This window comes from Theropithecus gelada, chromosome 1 (genome assembly GCF_003255815.1).
Source record: "Theropithecus gelada isolate Dixy chromosome 1, Tgel_1.0, whole genome shotgun sequence".
Lineage (NCBI taxonomy): Eukaryota > Metazoa > Chordata > Mammalia > Primates > Cercopithecidae > Theropithecus > Theropithecus gelada.
The window spans coordinates 77,071,163-77,094,666 of NC_037668.1; the positions used below are offsets into that span (position 1 = coordinate 77,071,163).

Here is a 23,504-nt window from a genome sequence, read left to right on the forward strand (position 1 = left end):
AATAAATTATAGCATATGTTTCCATGGAATGAAATACTACTCAGCAATTAAATAAATTATTGTTACCTGCAAAACATAGTCCTGACTGAAGAAACCAGGCATCGAAGAATATATATTTTATATTTCCATTTATATTCAACTCAAAGAATGACAAATTTAATTTATAATGGTAGAGTGTAGATCAGTGGTTGCTTGGGTCAGGGGTGTCAGAGCTGAACTTGACAGGGAAAAGGCACAAAAGAACTTCTGGGGATGGTAAAAATATTCTATCTTGATTGTGGTGGTGATTGCATGGGTATATATATTTGTCACAATTCGTTGATCACTACCCTTAAAAGGTATGAAATTTATTGTACAGAAATTACATGTCAATGAATTGATTTTTTAAAGGACAATGGTATCATGGAGCTTCTTGTCTACTATAAAAGGGGGAATCCAGTGAGAACTAACAAGTGTCATAACTGCTATGTTGGGGAAATCAGGCATGAATACAACATAGAAGCAGCTAACCCAAATTATTGGCTTAGGAAGATTTATCAAGGGGAGTTAAGATCTGAAGATATCATAATAGTCTGTTAAATGAACATAACAGCATGCACAAATACCCGGAAACAAGAGAAACGATGGAATGTTTAAAAACAAAAGCAGCATGTTTTGAAGAGATATATAGGAAGTGTGAGAATTGACAAGATTGACAGGATTTAGTGATTGATTGGGTTCTAGGAAGAACAGAACAAGAATAATGTTCTAATTTCTGCCCTAGACAACTAGATGAGTGTTGATGGCATCTTCTGAAATAGGAGATATTGAAGGAGCATCAGATTATGGGAGATGATAATAACTCTAATTTTGAATTCGATTTGGAGTGCCTATAATACATCAAAGACAAGATACAAAATTGGAAGATGGTAATATAGGTCTGTATTTAAAGACAGAGAACCAGGAAGCAACATACAGCTAGTAATTAATGTAATGGAGTAGATGCATTTCCCAGGGAATTCAAAAACTGATAAAAGATGAAGACCAAGGACAAGTTACAGAACATTAATATTTAGAAAATTAGCAAAGGGAGATGAACTATATAAGAGCTACAGAGGAAAAAACAAACAGGAGCGTGTGGTCACATGGAATTCATAGGTTTAGGACAGTGTGGTTAACAGGACCAAATTCCTGAAAAATCAGGAATGACACTGTCTGTTGGGTTTGGTGACAAGAAGGTCATTGTTGGCCTATAAAGAACAGTTTCATTGGAGTGATGGAAGCAGTGCTGAAGAGTTAGTGAAAAATAGAAAATAAGAAAAGCCTCATGTAGAAAGAAAAAAAGAAAATGACAACTTTTCATCCTCCAGCTAGCTTGATCCAAGACTCAGAGGAGTATAAATAGACTCTTAAGTGTCTGGGTAAAACTTTTGACTCTAAGTCATTAAATCTCCTTTAGTGGACAAGGAGAATTAAAATGATTATAAATTACAGTCATTTGATTTGGGATTGAAAAAGATCTTAAAAAGTGACCAAGTTCTATGCCACTGGAAACATCTATTTTACAGCCAGAAGACACCACAATATTTTATATGGCAAATGTTTTTTATCTTCATGATGCAGATTGAGCAGGGTATTATTGTTAATCTATAAAAGAAAATGCAAATCAAAACCACAATGAGATACCATCTAACACCAGTTAAAATGGCAATCATTAAAAAGTCAAAAAACAAAAGATGCTGGTGAGGATGTGGAGAAATAGGAATGGTTTTACACTGTTGGTGGTAATGTAAATGAGTTCAACCATTGTGGAAGACAGTGTGGCAATTCCTCAAAGATCTAGAACCAGAAATATCATTCGACCCAGCAATCGTATTACTGGGTACATACCCAAAGGATTATAAATCATTCTACTATAAAGACACATACACATGTATGTTTACTGCAGCACTATTTACAATAACAAAGACTTGGAATCAACCCAAATGCCCATCAATGATAGACTGGATAAAGAAAATGTGGCACATATACACCATGGAATATTATGCAGCCACAAAAGAAAGAGTTTAGGTGATTTGCAGTGACATAGATGAAGCTGGAAACCATCATTCTTGGCAAACTAACACATGAACAGAAAACCAAACACTGCGTGTTCTCACTCATAAGTGGGAGTTGAACAATGAGAACATATGGATACAGGGAGGGTAACATCACACACTGGGGCTTGTCAGGGGTTGGGGGGCTAGGGGAGGGAAAGCATTAGGACAAATACCTAATGCATGCGGGGCTTAAAACCTAGATGACAGGTTGATAGGTGCAGCAAACCACCATGGCACATGTACACCTATGTAACAAACCTGCACGTTCTGCACATGTATCCCAGAACTTAGAATAAAAAATAAATTGACACTTCTCAAAAGAAGACATTCATACAGCCAACAGACACATGAAAAAATGCTCATCATCACTCGCCATCAGAGAAATGCAAATCAAAACCACATTGAGATACCATCTCACACCAGTTAGAATGGCAATCACTAAAAAATCAGGAAACAACAGGTGCTGGAGAGGATATGGAGGAATAGGAACACTTTTACACTGTTGGTGGGACTGTAAACTAGTTCAATCATTGTGGAAAACAGTGTGGCGATTCCTCAAGGATCTAGAACTAGAAATACCATTCGACCCAGCCATCCCATTACTGGGTATATATCCAAAGGATTATAAGTCATGCTGCTATAAAGACACATGCACACGTATGTTTATTGTGGCACTATTCACAATAGCAAAGACTTGGAATCAACCCGAATGTCCACCAGTGACAGAATGGATTAAGAAAACGTGGCACATACACACCATGGAATACTATGCAGCCATAAAAAAGGATGAGTTCGTGTCCTTTGTAAGGACATGGATGCAGCTGGAAACCATCATTCTCAGCAAACTATCGCAAGAACAGAAAACCAAACACACCGCATGTTATCACTCATAGGTGGTAATTGAACAACGATATCACTTGGACACAGGAAGGGGAGCATCACACACCGGGTCCTATTGTGGGGAGGGGGTAGGGGGAAGGGATAGCATTAGCAGATATACCTAATGTAAATGACGAGTTAATGGGTGCAGCACACCAACATAGCACATGTATACATATGTAATAAACCTGCATGTTGTGCACATGTACCCTAGAACTTAAAGTATAATTTAAAAAAAAAGAAAAATGAACATAGTTTTACAGATTTGAACAGCCAATTCATTAAAAAGGGATAAAAATATCAAAACATATGAAAAGTTGTTCAATCTCATTAGTATTTAAATACATGTAAAACAAAACTAAAATACCATATTCCTCCATCAAATTGTTAACTATTAAAAATAGTATAATACGTAGTATGTCAAGGGTGTTGAGGAACAAACACTCTTTTAAACAGTTCAACGTGGTTGTATATTGGTAAAAATATTTTCTAAGGAGCAGTTTGACAATATGTGGATGTTCTTCTTTGGTTCTATAATTTCCCTGCTAAATATTTATCCTAAGGAAACAATTAAAACTGCATAGAAATTCACATGCCAAAATGTTTGTTTCTGAGATAATAGGTGATGTATAAGAGCAATACTTAGAAACAATGTAAATGAATAAAAAGAATGCATCTCTTTCAATTAAGTATATATGTATATGATGTGCATCTGTATATGAATACATATATGTATATATGTATATATCCTAATATATATGCATATGTGTATATCCTAATATGTATGTATATATGTATATGTGTGCATACATATATACATATGAAGGTATATATAATATATGATATACATATATGTATATGATGAAATACTTTGTTGTCATTAAAATTACATTTTTGAAAACTATAATATATATAAAATGTTTGTGGGTTATTGCTATATGAAAAATTATTTTAAAAAACAGCAAAAACCCAGAGTATTTTTATAATCTAAATTTTATAATAAAAGATATATGCACAAACATGCATATACACAATATATGCATGTACACAAAATGAATAAGTGTAATACATCATCATGTTAACAGAGATTGTAACTGAATTGTGAGGCCACAGGTGATTTTTGTTTTCTCCTGTAGGCTTGTCTGTATTCTCTAAACTTTTTTCAGTCAATATATATACTAGTATAACCAGATAAATTAACAGTAATTGTGAAAAAATATGGCATCCAAAACCATAAAGAAATAATGTTTATTCCAAGGCAATTAAAAACAAGATCCCAAGTTTAATCTTTCATATGCTGTCTCATTGAGCTGCACATGGAAAACACAACTACAACAACAGAAAATCTTCTGTGTTAAAAGTAAGAAAATCCTGTCTCATTGATAAACATAAATGCAGATAATTTTAAAAGGAATATTTACTAGGTGCCAGTCATTTCACTGGCTTCAAGTCTTTTGAGACAATTACCCTGAAAACGAAGTCTTATTAGTCCCATTTTACAGACAAGGAATGTGTTGGAGAGATTAAAGAACTTGCCTAAAGCTGAATTCAAATGTAGACCCTTCTGACCTTCAAGATGCAACTTGTCCACTACATGTTGCTGCTCCCATAGTTGACAGGCAACATATTAAGTAATTAGATTTCTAAATATTACCAGAGGCTATTTGAAATCTCTAAAATAAGGCATCAGGAAAAATGGTTCTGTAAAACTATTTTAGATTTCTTGCTAGAAAATTACAACTACAGGCTCTTACTAAGAAAATGGCACCAAATTACAAATTCTTTTCAATAAGCCAGTCTTTAATAGCTCTAAGTACTAGACTCTTTAATTTGAATTTGGCTGTTATGACGAATACAATAAATTAACTTGTGAAATTAATCATTTTGTTTTTAATGAAAAAATATAAATATGGAAGCTTTGCTGTGTCTATACATATGGCTGGCAAGGATAATGGCTTATGTTGAAAAATACTACTCTGCAGGAATTCCTACTGCTGTTTATACTGTAATTCAATTTGTTCTATTTAGCCACAAAAAAATGCTAGTCCTTCAGACAATCAGTCCACTACTGAGGTTCACAGCAGGTTAAAACTGAAACCCTTGCCACTTAATAAAAATGAAATCAATGATCTAATTTTTGTCCCCCCATTAGTTCGTAACATAAGAAGCAGAGAGAATGCTTTATGAACTGGACCAATTCAATGAAATTGAATTTACAAATACTTACAGAGTAACTTGATATGTATCCAGCAGTCTGCCAGATGTTTTACATTTTTCATTTCATTTTTCCTAATAAAGCTTCCATGTTATAGATCATAAAATTAAGGATCAGAGACATTAAATAATCTTAACAAAGTCACATAGCCAAGAAATAGCAGCACAAGAATTTGAATCCTCATCTTCCTGAAACTAAATCCTATGCTATTAACATGACACGAAACCATTTCTGATGTTATCATATAATAGAAGACTGATTGTATATGAAAATAAAATGACAGAGGTTTGTACAAGATGATGTTGAAACACAGAAGTGGAAGATGCTGGTGTGGGAACACTAGGAAGAATCCTCACAGGGGATGACATTTAAATAGCTGGTGTAATCATTGGTTTCAGAAGGATTTTATCATTACCCTCTTCTAAAGTAGAGACTGTAATCCTCATTTTGCATAAGGTGAATGATACTCAGGTTAATATGCACGATACTGATATTGATGCTAATATTTATGATCTGTCAATAAATCAAGAACCAAAAATCTGGTTTTTCATTCTTAGGCCAGTGGAGTGGGTGGGGAGAGTCCTTATATAGGCTACCGAGTAGTCAAATGACATAGTGAGTGAGTGGATGGATAGTGTCAGAAATGGGCATCTTCAAAACAATTGCTAACAAGAGAATAACATAAAATTTCAATACTTCAAATTACCTGTATAACTTCCTTGCTAAGAGGCCATCCAACATTTTCTCAGACATTTATATCGATACCTACAAAACCATTTATGCTACTCTTGGACAAGCCAAAAGTAATAATTACAATAAGGAAAAAATAGAGAATATGCTCGAATTCCTTAGTTTAGGGAGGGGAGATTGAACCTGCCTAAAAGAAATGACATTTGAGCAGAGGCTTAAACAAGGAAGATTTACATACACGATGATAGGGAGCAGGCAGAGATTCTAGGCAAAATAAAGAATATATTTAAAGGCATGAAAGAATGAAAGTGAAAAATTCTGGAACTGGGAAACAATCAAGTAGTTTGAGCTTAGCTTACATGGGACAGTATGGGAGAAAGAAACTTGCACTAGTATACCAGAGCCAGACCTTAGAGAACCTTGAATGCCAGGTGAGACTTTTATAAGTTGTCCCTGCCAGGTGAGTAAACAAAGTCCAAAGAGAAAAATACTACAGACACAGCCTTTAAGGAGAAGGTAGAGGAAAAAGAAGCAAAGGAGGAACAGTTAGAGATAGATTTTGCAGAAGCTAATGGAGAAAAGTATGTCAAGAAATATGGAGTGGTCAACCACAATCATCCACTTAAAACATCATCTCTCCTTCCTAAACTCCTCCCCTTTTTCTTTCCCTCCACTACCAAAATACTGAGTAATCCACGTTTACTATTGCTACTTCTTTGATGCCAATTTATTCCTTAACCTACTGCTTTCTCCATCACATGGAGTCTGGCTTCTTTCTCCATCACATCACTGAAATGACTGAAAATGTCATCTGTAATTTTGGTTGTCAAAGGCAATGCTGTCCTCATTCTATTTGATCTTTCTGTGGCTCTACTGGCCAAACTTATATCTCTGGTTCACACCTCCTGCCACATTTCCAGACTCATATATCCAACTGCCACCTCAACATTTCCATGTGGATTTAATAAACTTGGCCAAAAGGAATGGTTTCTCAAATATACCCAGGCAAGTTAGATCAGAGCAGATAGTATCCAGGGAGAAACTGGTTGTCAGCACTGGATAAGAGGAATCAGGAGTTCAGGCACTGTATTAGTCTGTTCCCACATTGCTATAAAGAACTACCTGAGACTAGGTAATTTATGAAGAAAAGAGGTTGAATTGATTCACAGTTCTGCAGGCTGTACAGAACGAATGGCTGGGGAGGCCTCAGGAAACTTACAATCATGGCAGAAAAGGGGAAGCAAGCACCTTTTTCACATGGCAACAGTAGAGAGAGAGCAAAGTGGGAAGTGCTACACACTTTTAAACAATGAGATCTCATGAGAATTCACTATCCCAAGAACAGCAAGGGGCAAATCCACCCTCATGATCCAATCACCTCCCACCAGGCCACTCCTCCAACACTTAAAATCATAACTCAGGCCGTACGCAGTGGCTCACGCCTGTAATCCCAGCACTCTGGGAGGTCGAGGTGGGCGGATCACAGGTCAGGAAATCGAGACCATCCTGGCTAACACGGTGAAACCCTGTCTCTACTAAAAATACAAAAAACTAGCTGGGCGTGGTGGCAGCGCCTGTAGTCCCAGCTACTCGGGAGGCTGAGGCAGGAGAATGACGTCAACCCGGGAGGTGGAGCTTGCAGTGAGCCAAGATCGTGCCATTGCATTCCAACCTGGGTGACAGAGAGAGACTCCGTCTCAAAAAAAAAAAAAAAAAAAATTCATAACTCAACATGAAATTTGGGTGAGGACACAGAGCCAAACCATATCAGGCATATTTGTTGACATGCAACTTATAGAAACTTTTTAAGTACAATAATTCAGGCAAACGTCACAATCACCTTGGAATCCAGAGGTCATTATTTCCATTTTACAGGTGAGCAAACTGAAGCTCAATGAGGTAGAGTGGCATCATTCATTTATTCATTCATCCATCTACCAATCCATTCATCCATTCTCTTACTATTTATGAGAGTTTGCTATGTGTTAAGCCCTACAACTGAGTCAAAGTTCCACGGCCAGTCCTGGTAGAGTGGGAATTCAAACCCCAGGCTGCTCACCTTTAAGTCCAAGGATCTTTTCCTTTCCACACAGTTGTATGGAGGCCATCCAATCAGGACCTTTTCAGATTTGCTTGTGGAGAAATGACACACATTTATAACTGGACAGCAGTTACAGCACTGTATGTATAATAATTGGTTCTGGATAAATGTGTCAAGTGACCAAATGGATGGATGAATATGAGAATAACAATAATACTGTTCATCCTATCCCATAGGATTATTATGAGGGCCAAATGAGATTGTAGTGGAAAGAGTCTTGACAAGGGGCTATTTTAATATTCCTTTTTATTGTTTGTTGCCTCAAATCCGGTTTGGAAATAGACAATGATGCAACAATCTAGGTTGAATCCACTTCTCTATGGAGCAACAGCATTTGGTTATAGGTGATAATCTTGTCTGTTTTTGCTTACTGTCTCCTTCTCAAGATATAAACACCTCTATTTTTCATATCCACATACTACCAGGTCCCCAGAAAGGAGGCTCAAAATCTGTTTCTTGAATAAATTTATGATTTCCAGTTTTATAGATTAGGGAATTAAAGCTCAGAAGGCTAAATGAATAGCATAAAGTCACCTGGTAATTAAGTGGCAGAACTAAAATTTGCACTCAGGTCTTCTGACTTTAGTACTTTTTACAATATACTACTTTTTTGACTGAGTGTTAGGCCTCACTAGCAATTTAGATAATAGTAAAAGAACAAAAGTTAGGTACAACTTGATCATTTACGAGGTGCTTTCCCATACATTTTCTAGTGGACTCTCAAAACAACACTGGAAACACAAATTATAGATAAGGAAATCCAGGCCTGAAGCCCTCAAGATATGCAAAATTGCCTAGGGGCATGGAGCACGCAAATTCAGAAGCCAGGCCCTTCTCCAGGCTCAACATCTCTGGCTGCTTCACCTTCATATTCACACCTTTCTTCCATCAGGCTGCCCTGCCCCAGGAAAACTACCCAATCCTTTTAAGACAGTGTATTCACAACTGTACTCATTGTGCCAAGACAGGCCAGCACAGAATATGGCCTTTCAACTTGCACAGATTTCCAAAAGAAGATATTTTGTCATCTAAAAATGCTGCCAAGGTTCCAGGTACATGATTGGTGAGGAACCAGGCCAGTTGACAAAATATTTGACAAAATTCCAATTGCTGGTGATTCTCAAGTTACAGGAGATAAGGACTTCTTGGATGTGCCCATTGGCCTGCATGCAGTAGAATTGAAATAGAATGTGCAGGCGCTGTCAGAGTAATATGACATGTATCCAGATCTTTTTCCTTTTATTTTTAGGCTTGAAGTTTAGTCCTCTTTCTTTGGCAGTTTTTGGAGCCATGTGGCTGGCACAACTCTGGCAAATACTAAAAATGCAATGGGATTGTGAAGAAGGGGTAACTGCCATCATGCAAAACTAGAATTAAATATTTGTACTCCTTCTTGGGACTTTTAAAGGGGGGGGCCATTTCTTACCATTAAGAAATTGCTTTAATTACTGAGATATAAAATCAAGAGGGAAAGTCATTTTTAATGGAGTTTATATTTAAACACAACAGGAATGAGCAGGAATATTTATTGGTATTTTAAAAAAGAAGATATTATTAATTTCACTCTACTTTGAGTTATATTCAGTGTAACAAACATTGCAAATACAATGTAAATTGTATTTCTTAAGTGTAAATATCATCCTTAAATATAAATATTGTGAATTCAAATGAATTAGAGACTGAAAAGTAATATTTTATGCATTCATTCCTTATTTATTAATTCAAAAAATACTTATTGACCATGGACTCTGGAACCAAAGTCTAAGTGTAAATCAGGTATCTGCCACTTAATAGCCCTATTCTATTATTTTAAATCATTATCATTATTATTAACACATGTCAGGCCCTTTTCTAAAAACTAAACACTAAATGAGAATCTGAGTATGCTCTGGAGGACCCCAGAGGAGAAGACATGGTGCTTATCCTTGCAGAACTTGAGGTGACACCCTTGTAAGTTGTCCCTTTATTAAATTATCCTCAAATTCCTGCCAAGATTCTGACATAGGACATAAGGATAGAATATATAAGAAAACTGAAGAGGCTAGTGTGGCTGGAGTTTATGAGAAATAAGGGTGAGAAAGATAAAGTTGGAGAGGCAGGCAGAGATCAAATTATGCAGAGCCTTATAGATTATGGTAACAATTTCCAATGTTACTTTAAGTATAATAAGAAGTCACTGGAAATAGAGAAATAAGGAGTAGTATCTGCATCAGAATCTAACATGAGGACTATGAAAACTGTATAGCTTCTAATTATTTGAGGGCTATAGAACACTTCAGAGACTAAATTTTCTGCTGGCTTTATAAACTCTGAAAAGTTGATGTCTTAAAAAAGTGGTCAGATGAGTAGACTGCAAAAATTTTCTCCCATTCTGTAGGTCGGCACTATTCACAATAGCAAAGACTTGGAATCAACCCAAATGTCCATCAGTGACAGATTGGATTAAGAAAATGTGGCACATATACACCATGGAATACTATGCAGCCATAAAAAAGGATGAGTTTGTGTCCTTTGTAGGGACATGGATGCAGCTGGAAACCATCATTCTTAGCAAACTATCACAAGAACAGAAAACCAAACACCGCATGTTCTCACTCATAGGTGGGAACTGAACAATGAGATCACTTGGACTCAGGAAGGGGAACATCACACACCAGGGCCTATCATGGGGAGGGGGGAGAGGGGAGGGATTGCACTGGGAGTTATACCTGATGTAAATGACGAGTTGATGGGTGCTGACGAATTGATGGGTGCAGCACAGCAACATGGCACAAGTATACATATGTAACAATCCTGCATGTTATGCACATGTACCCTAGAACTTAATAATAATTAAAAAAAAAAAAGTGGTCCCCAACCTCTGGATCATGGACCAGTACCTGTTTGTGCCTGGGCTGCTAGGAACTGAGTCACACAGCTGGAGGTGGTGGTGGGTGGGGGGGTATGAGTGAGCATTACCCCCTGAGCTCCACCTTCTGTCAGATCAGCAGCAGCATTAGATTCTCACAGGAGTGAGAACCCTATTGTCAACTGCGCATGTGAGGGATCTAGGTTGCACACTTCTTATGAGAATCTAATGAATGCCTGATTATCTGAATTGGAACAGTTTAATCCTAAAACCATCTCCCCACTCTCCCACCTCCTGTTTCTGGTCTGTGGAAAAATTGTCTTCTACAAAACCAGTCTCTGGTGCCAAAAAGGTTGGAGACTGCCGTCTTGAAATATCCCACCTGAAAACATTTCCTGTCTCCCTCCCCCTCACTGTCCTCTTTCTCAAAAAAAAACTCAACATATAGAGAAGAATGGCAAGATTTGGACTAATGCATATTAGGCTTCCAATCCTGGCTCTGCCACTCGCTAGCTGAGTGGCTTTGGATAACTTATTACAAATCTTTGAGCCTTAGTTTCTGCATATATAAAATGAAATAAGATCAATAATACCTGCCCTCATGAGAGTACTAGGAGAATGACTTAAGTGGCAGCAAACAAGCTAGCATAGCATTTGGCACATAAATGCTCAATAAATATCATTTTCTTTCCCTTCTTTTCTCCTATGTCTATGCCTATAATAGTGTTAGGGCCATGACATTTAGAATTAAATAATATCCCTGGACAGTAATCATAAACCTTTGTATTACAGATGCTAGTCATATAATCTAAGGAATATCAAAATGTCATTGAAAATATAAACACAAATTAATAATAAAAAGGCAAATAAATAATTATAATAACTAAAAGTTTTATAATTCATAAATTATTTTATACTCCTTTCTTCATTTTGTTCTCAAAATACCCTTGTACAATAGGCAAGTCAGATATTATTCCCATTTTATAGGTAAAGAAACAGACTTGGAGATATTCCAATATTTAAAAAAGTTCACTGCAAGGGATAGAAAAATAAACAGAATCCAGGTATTTTAATTCCTTTACAAGGATTAATTCCCCTTCATTACTAACAGACTGGGAATATATGTTACATGGGAAATGTTGCTCCCCCTGAGACCTGCTATTGCCCTTAGGACAAGCCAGGCAAAGTAGATACATGCCTACTCTCACCTCCCAATACTTTATCTATAGCCTTATCTCTCCCCATGTCCTATTCCTTAATTTAAGGTGAGGCCATACTGAACTTTTAGCTTGTTATTCCTGGAACACATCAAACTGTTACTTCCGGGCACATACTGCTGCCTTTGCTCAGAATGGCCTTCCTCCTCCTGAACAGCCAGGAAGCATCTCTTCATGAATATTTCAAGAGTTAACTCAAGGGTTGTTGCAGCTAGGAGGGTTTTCTTGACACCCCATGTAAAATGGCTACCTCATCTTCAGTGTCCCTAAGCACAGCCTTGTAACAAGTAATTGTATCTTGCATTTGGTGTAATTCTGTCTATCTCTGCATCAGTTGCATTTGGTACAATTGTGTCTTCTGCTTCTGGACTGTGAGTTCCATGAGGGCAGGGAATGTGCCATGCTTTTAATATTCTTCTTGTCCAGACAGGGTCTGGCATGGAACAGGTGCTCAAGGAATATTTCATAATATGGTGAATGAATTAAGTTTCCTAGGGTCCCTTAAGTTTGACCCAGAAGCCTTATACATACATATAAAACAGTAACTCACAGAACTCCTCAGGAAGGAGTCAGTCCAAACCATCTACATACATTAAAGCATGGAGAACAAAGTGGAAAAACAAAAACAAAGATGTAGAAGTTAACAATTACTAGAACTACTGCTCTTTGGGAAACAGCCCTAACATATCATTTTCCCAACAGTGACTCTCACCATTTTATAACCATATGCCATTTGTCAATCCAGACTGAGCTGGTTCTCTAGTGTAAAATAGCCCCAGTGCTATTGCAAATGGTTCTGCCAGTGAAAAAGCAAGACCATCCATGGTGAAATGCATTTTACCAGGCCTATGCCCATATTTGAACAGGGACTGTCTCATAAGTTCTCTGGTTTTCCTGTCTGTAAGATATGGATTATATCCTGTCTCAGTGCCTATACCAGCAAGGCTGATTCATGACATGAGGCACCTAGTGTAAAAATGCTCCAAGCTCTGTTAACTTGCTCTATCCTAGAATCTGTGGAAAGAATACTGGAAAAAAGGTTTGAGCCAATGTGTTGCTGGCTGATGATGGCTATCAGTGGTTGCCAGGTACTATGTTAGAACTCTGCAAAAGACAGAAGAGATGGCCTGAGGGGCTATGTTGGAGGACTCTAGGGTGCCTGAGTGAGCCCATCATTGAGGAAGTTTCATAAAGTGGGTAATATGGGGTCAGGATCAGAGGTTGTATTCCAGCACCAAACACAAAATAGGCATTTCATAATTTTAAAAGGAAGGAAGGAAGGAAGGAGATGGAGGAAAGAGGAATGGAGGGAGGGAGGGAGGGAGAGAGGAAAAGAGGGAGGAAAGAAGAGAGGAAGAAGTCTGGGTTCAAAGACTTGTGTTTAAAAGCAGCCTGAATCTAGTCTTGGATTTAATGAACATTAATTCTTTATATTTCTTACTTATACCTCACAGTCATGCTTGAAGGCCCAGCTCACTTCTGTGCAATCCTATTCAATTTACCTAATCTACACACACACACACACACACACACTCTCAAACACAAATACACATCTGCTGCTCCCTCAGACCTATGCTGGGTTCTAGTGACCCTGATAAGAATGAGACATAGTCCTTACTTCAAGGACTAAACTGAGACAGACCCAGAAATAGACAATGATAATTTGATGATAAATGCTGTGAAAGAGAAATTCAGGAGGAAGGGAGACAGACTGGGCAGGGATTGACTAACTCTACCTGCAGGGTCCTGGAAGACTTCCCAGAGACAGTTGGGTTGGGCCCTGAAGGAAGAGTAAGAGTTTCCAGGCAGAGTGGCAGAGAGAGGATTCTAGGCTGAGGTCACATTGAAAGCAAAGGCAATGGGGCTGGTGGTAACACAATCAGACATCATTGGGAAGCCTAAAAGTGGGTGTCTAATGGCAGAACAGAAGATGTGGAAGAGAAAGTTGCTGGAGCTAAGGCAAGAAAGACAGGATGGGGTCAGTCCAGCCTCACTCAGGATCAGGCATAAAAAGTGTTCTAGGGAAGGGAAACAGCAGCAAAAATGACAGGAATCCAGGATTTGACCAGAGGAACTATTTTTAGGAAATCATAGATTGAAAAGAGTAAGGGAGAAAAGGATAAGATTTAAAATTTGAGACAGGCAACTTCTGATGGCTTGTTTTGCTTTCATTTGTCTAATCTCACATCATTCTCTACTCACCACTCTTGCCACCTAACCCTATCCCATGGCTCTGCTACATATATTAAAGATAATTAATAAGACTGCCTGGTTTTGAACCCCACCTCTATCATTAGTAGTTTGTTGAACTTGAAAAGTTTTCCACCATTTCTTACCCTCAGTTTTTAGAGCCACCAATGAGTATCCATTGTATGGAATGCTTTGTGCTTTAATAATTTCTATTGATCATTTTGTATGTGTCAGGTCCCATTCCAAGCATTTTTGTGTATTATTTCATTTATTTCCAGACAACTGTTTTAATGTAGGTAGTATTTGTGTCCCTATTTTATAGATGAAGAAAGCAAAACACAGTTTGAGAATTTGGTATCAGGTCACAAGGCTATAAGTAGAAGACAGGATTGGAATCCAGGCAGTTTGATGAAAAAGCCTGTGTTTCCAACTACAGTGAGTAAGATCCTCAACTTAACATGTCTAAGGTTCTTCACAAAACTAAAAATAGAGCTATCATAAGATTCAGCAATCCCACTGCTGGGTATGTACCCAAAAGAAAGGAAATCAGTATATCAAGGAAATACCTGCACTCTCATGTTTGCTGCAGCACTGTTCACAATAGCCAAGATTTGGAAGCAACCTAAGTGTCCATCAGTACATGAATGGATCAAGAAAATCTGGTGCTTATACATAATGGACATAATGTTCAGCAATCAAAAAAGAATGAGATCCTGTCATTTGCAACGACATAGATAGAACTGGAGGCCATTACGTAAGTGACACATTACGTTAAGTCAGGCACAGAAAGACAAATATCACATGTTCTCACTTATTTGTGGGACCTAAAAATCCAAACAATTGAACTCACGGAGATAGAGTTATCAGAGGATGGGAAGAGTAGTGGGGGTTGGGGAGCTGGTTAGGGAGGAGGTGGGGACAGTTAATGGGTACAAAAACAAATTGAATAAGAACTAGTATTGGATAACACAACAAGGTGACTCTAGTCAATAATAATTTAATTGTACATTTAAAAATAACCAAAAGATTATAACTGGATTGTTTGTAACACAAAGGATAAATGCTTGAGGGGACAGACACCCAATTTCCCATGATGTTGTTATTATGCATTGCATGCTTGTACCAAAATATCTCATATACCTCATAAATATATACACCTACTATATAGCCACAAAAATTAAAAATTAAAAATTAAAACCATAAAAAATAAAAAGGTATCTAGCATTGTGGGGATCACAGAATTCATGTGTCTGTGTGGTGTGATGAAACACAGAACTCTAATGAATGAGTGAGGAAACAAGTGAGAAAATGTTGGTTGAAAGGGGAAACACCTAGCTGAGAGAAAACCCTTCTTCCCCAGGTGGCTAGCCAGGAGAATGAAGAGTTGGTAACTATAAAGTGAGATGGTGGTGGTGACTGTCTCATTTCATCAGATATACTTGTCATACATGCACCATTGTCCTGAGCCCATGAATAAAACATGGAGAAGTGCCCCAGACACCCTCCAAGGAGCATGATGGGGCCTCAGGGGCCACACCAGGCTCCCTGTGTAGACCTATGATTGGGCTTCAGAAAGTACCCATTGCCATTCTTCTGCCTCATCCATCATCATTACAACCAACCTAAACCTCTGATTATGAAGGCACAGCCTGGTAGCAGGGAGCAGCTAGGGAGCACAATGCCTTCAAGCCAGAAGTAAAAGGACTGGGGATGGAGGAATCATAATTCATCAGCTTCAGAAAACTCAGAATGCTGAAGGCAGCACAAAGCTAATGCTTCTGACCTTATAGAGAAGCAGAAAAGCCAAGGGAGCAGGCTCAGTGAGGGAGGTGACATAGGAGGTGGATCAGGAGATGGGTTTTTCTGTCCACAGATGTCTGCAAGGTGGTGGGGTCGGGGAGGAGACATCACAGAAATATCTGCTACTCTTAATCATTCTGCAGAATGACATCTGAAAATCCATGCCCTGGAGACTCTGGGGATATGATACAATTGCCTGAATTGTCAGACAGTTTAAATGACTGTCCCAAAATCATACAAATAGAAATAGGCAGATTTAAACCCACAGCTCTGTGACGCCAAAGTCTATGTTCTTTCTCTTCTACCACACCACCCCATGATTACACAGGAGGGTATTCTAAGATGTGTGTGCCCAATTTCACACCACTGCTGCATGTCAGGTTGCGCGCAAGAGAGAACAAGCTAGCAAGTTGCCACTAGCTAGATCTTATCTACTCCAAATTTCCTATTCTCATCCCCATTTTATACTGATCCAGGCAGAAGCAGTAACCTGACCAAGGTCACACAGTAGCTAGTATACAGATCTCTGAATTTCCACACACCTCGTAAGAGGAGAAAAGTTGCCACCTCCAGGTTTCCAGTGAAAACTATACTTTCAAGGCCAGCTAACAGTTGGAAGGTCATTTACCAAGAGGCTTCACATGCATGCTTGTTTACTTAAAAAAAAGAAAGTAGCCTAATTATAGCCCAGTGAGAAATGAGATGTTGATGTATAAATGAAATTATGAAAAAAAAAAAATCTAATGGCATGCTTGGGAAGAGCCGATAGGCTTGAAGGATGGATAGTGCTTCAAGCAGGGAAGGAGAGGGGGGCGACAAGCACTATGGCCGGGTCTTAGGCTGGGGGACAGGAGTCGCAAGTCATGCAAGTTGCTTCCAGTATCTTCCTATACACTATCCTGTCTGCGTCCAAAGCAGGGATCTTTCTGCATCCTCAGAGGGTACCTGCAAACCAACTTACAAAAGGCAGTGAGATACAATGCAAAGAACTTGGGTAACAAAATCACATGGGCTTGGCCTTGCAACTTATCAACTGAGTGGCCTTGGGTAAATCACCTCACTTCTCTGAGCCTTGATTTCTTCATATCATCAATGGAGATAATACTTATTTTGTAGGACTATAGTACAATTAAAGGAAACATACATATTTAGCATGTTCCTCAAATATATCAGGTATTAATAAACTTTATTACACTGATTACTGTAATTATTATTACTATCTATCCCTCATAATGCAAGGAGCATGTCACTGGGTTTCCAGTGGTTTCCATGGTAGTTTTCGGGATTTAGCTGTTTTCTTTAAAGGACATGGCTTTTCTTTCAAAACAGTGGGAATTGCATGTTTCTCTGAAGTAAAAGTGTTCAGCTCCCACTCAACACCCTAGCTACCTATTGTGGGTATAATTCTGAGTGGGAGGTGGGAATTATTTCTTTGAAACTTATCACTGAGCCAGAACTGAAACTGCTGAGCCAGGCTCAGTAATGCCTTCTGACTGTGGTAATTGGGGTCCCTCCCACACTTTGGAGTGTCTTTTGAAAAATGTCTATGTGCTTCTCTAGTACCTGGGCTGGCTGTGAAGTCCGAGCAGGATGTCCTGAGCCCTGCTTCCTCTGGGTCCTGGTCAGTAGATGTGCCTAACTTGAAATTTTCTCAGTCCTCCTCCAGTGCTGATCAACCAGGGCTAGCAGTGACAATTGGGCAGGGCATGTCTCAGCCCTCCTTTCTCATTTTTAGGGTGTTCTCAATCTTTCTAGTTCCCCAGAAGTAAAGACAATCAGATGCTCTGAGAAGGCCCAGAACTTATGGTTATGGGTTTGTCCCATGTCCCAGTTCCAGGATAAGATACCTGGGTAAGCATATCACTTCTGTGTATTTCCTTCATGGAATCATACAAGATTGGGCCCATTTTGGGTGACTCTCATTTATGTTGGACACAGGAAGAGTCTAGAGCTCTGAGATACTGACAGCCCACCACCAACCTCTGGACTTGAGCTGTGTATGGACCCAGGCATTGGCTCTTGCCCATCTATGTTCTAATCAAGGTGCTGTCTCTGGGTTTACAGCAACTGAAGATAGCATGGGTGGCAGCAGGCATCCTTAATCCTGTATCCCCCTCTGCTAAGTAGTTACCAGTCTCTTTACAGTGCTAAGATGTCCTCCAGAAGTAGCTGTCCCTATTATGAGATATCTATCTTCTTTGAAGTCTTTCAAAATTGCTACTCTGTATCTCCAATAAGTCCAATCCAAGTGTAAATGTTGTAGTCTCTTGGGCCGTTAATGAGGTGTGCCATTTGAGAACAAACTTTCCTTGCACAAACAGAGCAGTTTCTCTCAGTATATGGGCTCCTTGCTTATTCTTCCTGCTGGTGGTGGTATGTGAAAGACAGTTAACATTGTGCAGTCAACTCTGACAGAGTACACTGTAGAAACGTAGGGACTATGACCTAAAGCTAGAATTCAAGAGAAAACATTGTTGGAAGATGTGTTAATCCACGTTTATGATATACAATTCCTAATGGTACATTTAACATAACCAGCAAATAAATTATTTATTCACATTTTTCTGTATACTTAAGATGAGCCCTGCATTTGTGTTCATCATTAGAAACCAGTATTTGTGGGGGTACCATGAATGCTAAAGCATCATGAGTAACGATGTAACCAGCGTTAAGTAAACAGTATTAGGAAACTGCTGAGGCAAGAAGATCTATATTGTTTCATTACAAATATGTTCCAAAAAGCCATGCATTGTGAGTAATAACAGTAGTGCTAGCTTTTTCTGCATGTAGGAGATACAAAATTATCTCCAGAAACTATGCATTTGACAATAAAGAATATGAAAAGATGGCTCCGGATACTTCATGTGCACTCACTGAACAATAAACAAATACCTAAGTATCTTCTCTACACATTATTCTAAATCTTCAGCTAAATTCATGGACCTCGCATGAGTCTATAAATTTTGTAATACAATTTTTAATCAAACTGTTTATATAGACATAGGTGTCACAAAAAATCTTTGCCTGGAACCCCGCATGCCTTACGGGTGGCCTTGGGGAGATTAATGTAAAACATGTCTAGCTAGTGACTTAACTATGGAATCTTGTCACCAGAGACAGGATAAAGGAAAATATCTGAGGACTGCTTGGTACATTGTATTTCCTCCCTTATAACTGAAGGGTCACAACAAGTCGCACCTATGCACCTACAGATATGCGTAATCAGCCGTTAAAAATAAAGTTTCAAAGCAATCTTTCACAATTTGTACACATTCTCACAATACAATATTACAAGTGAGCAGCAGAATTTTATATACATTCTAAAATTCTACTATGTAAATGGAAAATGCATAGAAAAAAAGACGAAATAGGGTACGATATTGAGTTGTCTTTAAGAGGAGAAATCTGAGGGGATTTTGCTGTTTCATGTGTACTTTTCACTTTCTAAATTTGCTACAATAAAATGTACTATTTTCACTTTTATTTTTCAGTTCACTGAATTTTTTTCAACATACCTCTCTCATTACTCTGCACATGTTTCCTTTTGCCTATATACTCATGCTCTCCAACTACTTACTTTCATTTGGCTAAATCCTATTTATCTTTGAGATTCCATCAGCAACGTCACTTCCTCCACGCACCCTTCTCGGGTACCTCAAAGCTGCATTAAGTGTTCTTCTAATGAGCTTCCACATTATCCTATAGATTCTTATCACTCTACATGTAACTGAAAGTTTGTTTGCCTCTTTCCTATCAGTTCTACACTCCAGTGATGTTCATTACTGTGCTTGGAAAAGAATGAATACTGAGAAATATTTCTGAAATGAATAGATTAATGAAAATTAAAATGCAATTTAAAACTCCCTTTAAAAATATACACACATAGGCCGGGTGCAGTGACTCACGCCTGTAATCCCAGCACTTTGGGAGGCCGAGGCGGGCGGATCACGAGGTCAGGAGATCAAGACCATCCTGGCTAACACGGTGAAACCCCGTTATCTACTAAAAATACAAAATAATTAGCTGGGCGTGGCAGCGTGCACCTGTACTCCCAGCTGCTGGGGAGGCTGAGGCAGGAGAATGGCGTGAACCTGGGAGGCGGAGCTTGCAGTAAGCCGAGATCCTGCCACTGCATTCCAGCCTAGGTGACAGAGCAAGGTTCACTCTCAAAAAAAAAAAAAAAAAAAAAAGTGTGTGTGTGTGTGTGCATAAAATGTATATATATATACACACACACACAGATAAACACAACCTAGGAGATTCAGGGAAGTTTTTGTCACTGTTATTTGTTTAAGTTTTCCAATGATAGTTTAAAAAATTTGTTAATCATGATGATTAAGTTTTCACAATAATGTGTGAGCTGTGCCTCTCTCAAACCTTATTATGATGTTGGCCCATTACTCATCTGATGTGAAGAAAAAAACTGTTAATGCATGCTTCAGTAAATAAAAAGAGAATTTGTGGAATTGTGCTTTGACAGTTACAAAAAAAGTGGTAATTATTTGGGGCAGTGTTGAGAAAGTATGTTGCTAAGAACACTAATTCCATGAGATATTCTGGGGAAAAAAGAGGGAGAGAGGTTCTATAATCAAATAACTTCAGGAAATGCTGTATGCACTGGTCCCCTCTGCAGAATTACAATGTGTATTAGCATATTTCAGTGTTGTAAAAAGTCCTGCTGTAAAGAATCTGGTTAATTTATTTTTAATCCAGTACTTCTCAAACATATTTAAATATGAATCCTTCCTTTATGTAATACCTACTAACATCTATTTCCCAGAACACTTTTGGAAATGCTGGGTTTATCTCAAAATAATAAGAGTTATTTATGACAAACCCACAGCCAATATCATACTTAATGGGCAAAAACTGGAAGCATTCCCTTTGAAAACTGGCACAAGACAGGGATGCCCTCTCTCATCACTCCTATTCAACATAGTGTTGGAAGTTCTGGCTAGGGCAATCAGGCAAGAGAAAGAAATAAAGCGTATTCAGTTAGGAAAAGAAGAAGTCAAATTGTCCCCTTTTGCAGATGGCATGATTGTATATTTAGAAAACCCCATCATTTCACCCCAAAATCTCCTTAAGCTGATAAGCAACTTCAGCAAAGTCTCAGCATATAAAATTAATGTGTAAAAATCACAACCATTCTTACAAACCAGTAACAGACAAACAGAAAGCCAAATCGTGAATGAACTTCCATTCACAATTGCTTCAAAGAGAATCAAATACCTAGGAATCCAACTTACAAGGGAGGTAAAGGACCTCTTCAAGGAGAACTACAAACCACTACTCAGTGAAATAAAAGAGGACACAAACAAATGGAAGAACATACCATGCTCATGCATAGGAAAAATCAATATCGTGAAAATGGCCATACTGCCCAAGGTAATTTGTAGATTCAATGCCATTCCCATCAAGCTACCAACGAATTTCTTCACAGAATTGGAAAAAAACTGCTTTAAAGTTCATATGGAACCAAAAAAGAGCCCGCATTGCCAAGACAATCCTAAGTCAAAAGAACAAAGCTGGAGGCATCACGCTACCTGACTTCAAACTATACTACAAGGCTACAGTAACCAAAACAGCATAGTACTGGTACCAAAACAGAGATATAGACCAATGGAACAGAACAGAACCCTCAGAAATAATACCACACATCTACAGCCATCTGATCTTTGACAAACCTGAGAAAAACAAGAAATGGGGAAAGGATTCCCTCTTTAATAAATGGTGCTGGGAAAATTGGCTAGCCATAAATAGAAAACTGAAACTGGATCCTTTCCTTACTCCTTATACAAAAATTAATTCAAGATGGATTAGAGACTTAAATGTTAGACCTAAAACCATAAAAACCCTAGAGGAAAACCTAGGCAATACCATTCAGGACATAGGCATGGGCAAGGACTTCATGTCTAAAACACCAAAAGCAATGGCAACAAAAGCCAAAATTGACAAATGGGATCTCATTAAACTAAAGAGCTTCTGCACCGCAAAAGGAACTACCATCAGAGTGAACAGGCAACCTACAGAATGGGAGAAAATTTTTGCAATCTACTCATCTGACAAAGGGCTAATATCCAGAACCTACAAAGAACTCAAACAAATTTACGAGAAAAAACAAACAACCCCATCAAAAAGTGGGCAAAGGATATGAATAGACATTTCTCAAAAGAAGACATGCTTACAGCCAACAGACACATGAAAAAATGCTCATCATCACTGGCCATCAGAGAAATACAAATCAAAACCACAATGAGATACCATCTCACACTAGTTAGAATGGCAATCATTAAAAACTTAGGAAACAACAGGTGCTGGAGAGGATGTGGAGAAATAGGAACACTTTTACACTGTTGGTGGGATTGTAAATTGGTTCAACCATTGTGGAAAAGAGTATGGCAATTCCCCAAGGGTCTAGAACTAGAAATACCATATGACCCAGCCATCCCATTACTGGGTATATATCCAAAGGATTATAAGTCATGCTGCTATAAAGACACATGCACACGTATGTTTACTGTGGCACTATTCACAATAGCAAAGACTTGGAATCAACCCAAATGTCCATCAGTGACAGACTAGATTAAGAAAATGTGGCACGGTGGGGGCGGAGCAAGATGGCCGAATAGGAGCAGCTCCAGTCTCCAACTCCCAGCGCGAGCGACACAGAATACCGGTGATTTCTGCATTTTCAACTGAGGTACTGGGTTCATCTCACTGGGGAGTGCCGGATGATCGGTGCTGGTCAGCTGCTGCAGCCCGACCAGCGAGAGCTGAAGCAGGGCGAGGCATCGCCTCACCTGGGAAGCGCAAGGGGGAAGGGAATCCCTTTTCCTAGCCAGGGGAACTGAGACACACAACACCTGGAAAATCGGGTAACTCCCACCCCAATACTGCGCTTTAAGCAAACAGGCACACCAGGAGATCATATCCCACACCTGGCCGGGAGGGTCCCACACCCACGGAGCCTCCCTCATTGCTAGCACAGCAGTCTGTGATCTACCGGCAAGGCAGCAGCGAGGCTGGGGGAGGGGCACCCGCCATTGCTGAGGCTTAAGTAGGTAAACAAAGCTGCTGGGAAGCTCGAACTGGGTGGAGCTCACAGCAGCTCAAGGAAACCTGCCTGTCTCTGTAGACTCCACCTCTGGGGACAGGGCACAGTAACAATAACAAATGCAGCAGACACCTCTGCAGATGCAAACGACTCTGTCTGACAGCTTTGAAGAGAGCAGTGGATCTCCCAACACGGAGGTTGAGATCTGAGAAGGGACAGACTCCCTGCTCAAGTGGGTCCCTGACCCCTGAGTAGCCTAACTGGGAGACATCCCCCACTAGGGGCAGTCTGACACCCCACACCTCACAGGGTGGAGTACACCCCTGAGAGGAAGCTTCCAAAGCAAGAATCAGACAGGTACACTCGCTGTTCAGAAATATTCTATCTTCTGCAGCCTCTGCTGCTGATACCCAGGCAAACAGGGTCTGG

At 39.0% G+C, this 23,504-nt stretch overlaps 1 protein-coding gene and 1 non-coding gene across 2 annotated transcripts in view; one reads left to right on the forward strand and one right to left on the reverse strand.

Annotated features, from left to right (window-relative positions):
- Positions 1-23,504, reverse strand: part of AGBL4 (ATP/GTP binding protein like 4) — a 1,451,937-nt gene that overhangs the window by 611,179 nt on the left and 817,254 nt on the right. The gene's annotated exons all lie outside the window — the stretch shown is intronic.
- LOC112616540 lies at positions 20,324-20,429 on the forward strand. Its single transcript, XR_003117661.1, has one exon. It is a non-coding gene; the product is annotated as a small nucleolar RNA U13 (small nucleolar RNA).